Source organism: Equus asinus, chromosome 26 (assembly GCF_041296235.1).
Source record: "Equus asinus isolate D_3611 breed Donkey chromosome 26, EquAss-T2T_v2, whole genome shotgun sequence".
In the NCBI taxonomy this organism is placed as follows: Eukaryota; Metazoa; Chordata; class Mammalia; order Perissodactyla; family Equidae; genus Equus; species Equus asinus.
The window spans coordinates 24223453-24230839 of NC_091815.1; positions in this window are offsets into that span (position 1 = coordinate 24223453).

Consider the following 7387-nt stretch of genomic DNA (forward strand, 5'->3'; position numbering starts at 1 on the left):
GCCCTCTGCCCTTGGGCCCGCACCGTTCCTGCATTGCCCTAGATTGTCCAAAGGTCCTCAAGTGACTGCTCTCAGACATCCCAGGGCCGGTCCCCTGAATGCCAGGCCGCCCACCACGAGTAAAGCCTCGCTGGCACTCGCTCATGGTGTGCACTGTGCGCGATGCTTTATAGGCACGACCCCAGGGACGCTCTCCTGGGAAACTGAGGCCCAGAGAAATGTAGGCTCTGCACCCGGTGCAAGTCGCTTGCTTGGGGGGAGGGGGGGTGGTCACACGACAGGAAAGTGTTCGGGCGTGGGTTCCCCGGTCCCCTCCGCTAGGAGCTTCTGCAAGGGACCCCAGCGCCATTGCCAGGACCGCGTGGGATCCCGCGTGCAGCGCCGAGGGATCCTTACCTCTCCGTCACCTGGACCCACCGCCTTTCCGAGCATTTCTGTCGCAGGTCGTAACATTATTGCATTATTTGTAGCGTTTTTAGTACAGATCCACACACAGTCTCTTATCTAAGAGGCTTGGGATTCCGGATTTTTTCTAGAAGGCGATAGGAGGCATATACCGTACACAGAGTTCTGCAATAGTCCCAGCAGAGTGACGGCCGTGCTCCGTGATCTCGCGATGTTTCTGCTTCAAAGCGCGTCTGGAGAGGAGCACACGCGTAGCGGAGGAATAGAAGTTATAAATCCCCCCGATGTCGCTTCAGTCGGGTCTTACTGGGTGGAGAGCTGGGGGCCTAATTGGTGAAGAAAGTTTGCTTGCGGACTGGAGATAATAGCAATGACTTTTTCTTTCTTTTATTGATACCATCAATAAGCGCCTGCTGTGCACCAGATGCAGACCGCATGGATGATGTGGGTTTACAGGCACCATGCGATTTATGTCAATAAAGGATACCAGCTTATTTTAGATGAGTTAGAAAAATCACAGGGGACTCCAGTAAAATAATTGGATCATCAAAGGATGCTAAAACCATTGGTAAAGGTTGTTGCGGAACATTCTAGAATCATCCCCCCCCCCAGATGACTTATTCATTACAAAGGGGAAAAAATGTACCTACCTAGTGAGGGGGAGTGGGTTCTGGCAGACACCCTCTTAACCGAGTGATCAATATCCCCAAAGTGGGACAGCGTGACATCAAGTCAAGTGCCTCTTGATGTGAAACTATAGGAAGTACACAAAAGTGCCTATGCGGAACTCTTGTAAAAAAAAAAAAAAAAAGCTAAACCTGTGTTTAGTAATGAAGGATATACCCAAGATAACTGGCCAGGGCTTTTTTCAAAAAAAGAGACGTAACACCCAAATGCGGTGTGCACGGTGACCGGGTCCCGGCTGGGCCGTTCGCTCTGGGTGCTCTCTTGCTCTGCTGGTTTCTTCTCCTGTCTGGTGCTGCTCTCCTGCTCCTAGCCATTCTCCAAGGAGAGGCGAGGCCACTGCCTGGAGGTGATGGCGGTGTGCTTTCTGCTGGAAGCCTGGGCCTGTTTTCCTCTGCCCTTGAGTTGGAGCATGAATGGCAGCTTTGTGGCCGGGTGTGGGGCTAGCCGCCAGGCTGGCCTCACATGTGGGTTGGTGAGGCCAGGAGCCCACTTCCTGCCACCCCTCCCTTCTACCACAAGTGCCAGAAGAGGACTGGCTTTTTTAAGAAGCCAGCCCCTCCCTCGTTCCCACCTCAGCTGTCAGAGAGTTGGGTCTTCTTAGGGATCCACCCTGCAGTCCTTGTTTTCCTCGACGTGAGTGGGGGGTGGCCTGTGCCCTGGAGAAAGGGGACGTGGGATGGTGCACAAAATGCAGGCAGGCTGTCATCGGGGCCGTCTTGGCTATCTTTTCTCACTCCTGCCTCCTCCCCACAACCCAGGTGATGCTGGGTTCCCTCTTGCGGGCAGCCCTCTCCTGAATGACCTCTGATTCCTGTCCCCACGCCTCTACCTGATTTGTCTGCCAGAACTGTGTGGGCATCTCCCCAGTGGAGATGGTCTCTGTGGGTCATTGACTAATGGTCCCCTAAAGATGTCCACGCCTGGATCCTTGGAACCTGCGAATGTTCCCTTACATGGCAAAAGGGATATTGCAGATGGAGGAGGTGAAGGATCTTGAAACGGGGAGGTTAACCTGGTTTCTCTGGGCGGGTCCTGAATGGAATCCCAGTGGTCCTCCTAAGAGGGGGACAGGAGGAGGCGGGGATGGCAGTGGACAACAGAAGCAGAGATTGCAGTGACGAGATGTGAAGAGCGAGGAAGAGGCCACCAGCCCAGGAAGAAAGGTGGAAGAAACCAGGAAGAAAGGTGGCCGCTAGACGCTGAAAAAGGCAAGGACACGGATTCCCCACTCAGCATCTCCAGAAGGGACCAACCGGGCCAACACCTTGACTTCAGCCCAGTGAAACTGACTTGGAACTTTTAACTCCCAGAACGCTAAAAGAATACATTGTGTTGTTTTAAGGCACTAAGCTGATGGCAATTTGTTCCAGCAGCCACAGGAAAGAACACAGTCTCCTTCTCAATCTTTTTGCCGTTGTCAGTTGACTTGCTTTTTTATTCCACTGCTTTATACAAATGAGAGAGTGTAAGGACACTCTGAGATGGCGGGCTCCGGGTCAGACCTTATCTCTTGGTGACACCCCTAATTCCTGAGCTCCCCAAGGCAAGTCTCTGTGTTGTCAGTTTCCTTATGGTGTGAGGATCAAGTCGGACGATGCCGAAGTCACGGGTTGGCAGCCTCCAGTTTAGAGTAGACCCACAGGTATGTTTTGTGTCACTTTCAGTTTTGTAAAGTTTCTCATTGTATTTCTTTTGAATAGGAGAATACATTTACACTGTGTACAATTTAAAAAGTATAAAAAGAGGTTTCCAGTGCTAATCTCTCTTCTACTGCTGCCCTCAGCTACTCCAGGTTTTCCCTCGATTCTGATAGATTCTTGCAGAAATTTTCTATATGTAGACCAGGAATTTCACACACACACACTGTAAACAGTAACATACCATATACTCCTTGTTCGACACTTTGCTTTTATCATTTCATATAGTTTGGTGATCTTTCCATATCACTACATAGAGAACTGCCTTCTTTCTTTTTTACTTTTTTTAGGTATGCCCCCCCCCCTTTTTTTTTTTTTGGTGAGGAAGATTGGCCCCGAGCTGACACCTGTTGCCAGTCTTCCTGTATTTTGTATGTGGGATGCTGCCACAACATGGCTGACAAGTGGTGTAGGTCTGTGCCTGGGATCTGAACCCACAAACCTGGGTCACTGAAGCAGAGTGCACTGAACTTTAACCACGAGGTCATGAGGCCAGCCCACAATCTGACCACTTTTCAGTGTACGATTCAGTGGCATTAGTTACATTCATAATGCTTTGCAACCATCACCATTATCTCCTTCCCAAATTTTTTGTCATCTTAAACAGAAGCTCTACCCATTAAGCAATAACTCCCCATTCCTTTCTCCCTCCAGCCCCCATAACCTCTAACCTCCTTTCTGTCTCTATGACTTGGCCTATTCTGGATAGTCCACATTTGTGGAATCATACAACATCTGTCCTTTTGTGTCTGGCTTCTATCACTTAGCATCACGTTTCCATGGTTCATCCATGTGGTGGTAGCGTGCATGAGTACTTCATTCCTTTTTATGGCTGAATAATATTCCCTGGTGTGGATAGACTGTATTTTGTTTATCCATCCCCAGCTGATGGATGCTTGGTTTGTGTCCACCTGTTGGCTTCTGTGGAGAAGGCTGCTAGGAACATTCACCTACATGTATCTGCTTCAGTCCCTGTTTTCGGTTCTTCGGGGTATATACACCTAGGAGTGGAATTGCTGGTCCACGTGGTTATGTTAATTCTATGTGTAACTTTTTAAAGACCAGTCAAAACGGTTTCCCACAGAGGCTGCACCATTCTACACTCCCACCAGCAACGTACGAGGGTTCCAGTTTCTCCACATCCTCCCCAACACTTATTTTCCTTTTTATTATTAATTATTATTATTATAGCCATCCTATTAGATGTGAAGTGGTGTACAATCTCAGCTTTTATTCTCATCAACCATTAAGATCTGGAATATCCAGCCCCTATACGTTTGCCAATTGAATGTGTTATCAAATACTTTAAATCTTTGCCTAAGAAGTGAAAAATGGTAACTCACCGTCCATCGTCTTATTTTGCATTTGTCTTGTGATGAGGAAATTGAGCATCTTTTCTTGTGTTGAAGAACCACTTGCATTTCTTTTCCCACGATTTGTCTGTTAATCAGCCTTTGCCCACTTTTCTGTGGTTCTGGCTCACGGGCTATGTTTTAAAAATACTGTATTGGTTGCAAACCCTGAAAAACCGCAGGGCTGATGTCACACAAAAGTCCAACTTTTATCTCCAGCTTCCCTTGGAAACAGAAAGGCCCGGCAGCTTGATTTGCACTCTCACGTGGAGCGAGTGGCTGGAAGAGGGGCCCCCTGTGGGATCCACCGTCTCCCGCTGTCATCGTCCCCACCCTGAGCTGTGGCGTGCCTGGGCTCTCACCCATCACCATACCTGCCTGGCCCTGTGGGCATTGATGGTGGCAGCTCCCGAGATAATCTTTTCAAAGCTCTTAGCCCAGAGCCCGGCCCTGCAGACCACGATGCTGTGAGCAGAGGAAGGGGATCTCAAAAACAGAGGCAGCTGGTCTCGTGTCAGTGATGGCGCTTCAGGGACCAGTGAATAAACTAGAGCGACAACTGCACGGCGAGGATGTGCACATTTGTCTTTGTTTTTGTCTTTTTTGAGGAAGATTAGCCCTGACCTAACATCTGCCATCAATCCTCCTCTTTTTGCTGAGGAAGACTGGCCCTGAGCTAACATCCGTGCCCATCTTCCTCTACTTTATATGTGGGATGCCTGCCACAGCATGGCTTGACAAACAGTGCCATGTCTGCACCTGGGATCTGAATCGGTGAACACTGGGCCAGCCTGAGGATGAGCACATTCGGAGGGCAGAGAGTTAACATGCAAATGCATTTCAGGTAGAGGAGTCTTCTGAATGACGAAGGCAAGTTGCAAGGGGTGGGATTTACGACATGCTACCCCGAAATATGGCATATTGGATATTTTAAGCTGAAAGAGTTTGAGAAAATGGCAGAAGCTGGAATTAGAGACTGGGTCTTTAATTAAATTAAGACTGGGTCCTAAGAGTAAATTTAAGAGCAAAGGAACACTTCTTCCTCCCCTACTCAAGAAACCCATTTGGGGAACACAGAGAACACCAGCGCAGATGGAGGCGTGGTGTCGGTGTAGGCTCATGCGCTCGTGCACAGATACAGACACACGCACTCGGATCTGTAGGTGCACACGCAGAGGAAGCATCGAGAAAATATTCTCAGCGCACGCCCTGCCCGGAGAGAGCCCCGCCTGCAGGCCCGGGCTGGGTTCTCCGCTCTGCCGGGGGCGCCGTGCGCACTAACGTCGGTGCTGTGGGTAGTTGGCACTGGAGTTGGCGATTGGGACCAAGTATCGTGTGCCCACTCTCTCCCTCCCTCAGCCCCGTGTAAATGTCCCAACGTCCTCTCCCCGGATCCTCCATGGCTGCCAGGACAAACTCGATGCTTTAAAACAACACATGTTTCTTCTATGCGGTTCTGGAGGTCAGAAGTCCAAATTCAGCTTCACCGGGCGAGGAGGCAGGGCGTCGGCAGGGCCGCCTTCCTTCTGAGGCTCCGGGGAGAATCCGCTCCGGCCTCTGGGGCGGCCGGCTCTCCTTGGCTTGTGGCTGCATCGCTCCAGTCTCTGCCGCCCTCGTCGTATTGCCCGCTCCTGTTCTGCAGCTGAGGCTCCCTCTGCGTCCCTTGTAAGGACTTGTGATCACGTGTAGGGCCACCTGGATAATCTGGGCTGGCGTCCCCATCTCAAGACCCTGTGAAGGCCCTTTTGCCGTATAAGGTAACATCCCCAAGTTCCAGGCATTAGGACCTAGATAATTTTGGGGGCCATTATTCAGCCTATCACAAACCATAGATCTTTTATAATACGAGTAGTCATGATCCTAATAGTTGTCAGACAGTAATGTTCCATCATTATTAGCTCTCAAATCTCATGTGCCCGGTGCTGGGCTTAGAGATCCAGGCCCGCTGTCTCATCGAAGCTTCCTGCAAGCTCCCATCACCATCCCAAAGATACAGGCGAAGACAACACAGGAGAGGGAGGAGCTGGATTGGGCCGGGAGCCCGTGGCCACCATCCTGGGCTGACCCCCTTAGGAGTGCAAGAATCCCAGTTCCCCTCGGATGCCCCCTTCCCTGGGGGGGTTTCCTGAGTCTTTGCGTATGTTGGATCTTACAAATCCACTCATTGAGGTGTTGGCCCCTTCACGAACTCCTCCTGCCATCATTTTGTGATGCTGGCCCGCCTCCGCAGGAGCTGCCCAGCTGAAGCAGAGAACTGAGGACCGCGGGGTCCTCTCCGTGCCAGCGCACTGCGGGGACTCTGCAAACCATGGTCACGCCCACACAGATAATACCTCCAGGCGAGCGCTGGGCATGGTTTTCTCTGAGGCAGTTTGTGCCGGATCTCGAGGCTGCAACCTGGATGTCCTTTGAAGACCCGGACTTAGGAAGAAAGGGAGCCGGTGGCTTTTGTCAAGCTGGCCACCTGGGGGACCGGGAGTCTGTGGGTTGCCAGAGGGCTAATGGCTTATGAGAAGACAATCTGAAAAGCAGTGTATGAATCTCAGATCTCTTGCAAAGAAATCTAGCCTTTCCTGGGGCAAAGACAGAGGAGAGCAGTGTTTACAGCTGATGGTGTGTGTGCCTGGGGTGGGTTGCCCTACGACTTACAGGAGACAAAATGTGTTTATTACCAACTGTAATATGTTTTCGGGAAAAAACTAAAAACACGTGCCAGGCACACCAAACTATAAGATCTTGGTTATTATTGATCAAAATGAGGCTAATTAAAAAAAGAAAAAGAGCATGTTGATTAAAAGATGATGTGGGGGTTTGGGAAAAGCCGACATTTCGCTGTTCTAACAGAGATGCAAGTTGGAAGTTTATTTTGCTCTCCCCATTGGTCTCCAGGTTGACGAAATGACTCTGCTCCACAGAGTCAGTCAGGGACCCTGGTTCCTTCTAGGTGTTGGTCTTGTCTGTGTGGTCAGAGGGCTTGTTGTTGCTACCACAGCCCACTGCCTGTGCCTGGCTGCAAGGGAGTATGGGAAATAGAGACTTTCTTTCCGGGCGGGGTAATAGAATCTTCTGGCCAACAAGATTCTATTACTATTGTATTAGTTAGCTACTGCTATGTAACAAATTATGCCATCCCCAAAACTTAGAGACTTAAAACAACAAACACTTATTATTTCACATTTTCTGTGGTCAGAAATCTGATGCTTCTGGTTCAGTCCCTCCCAAATCTACAAGTAACGTGTCGGCCGG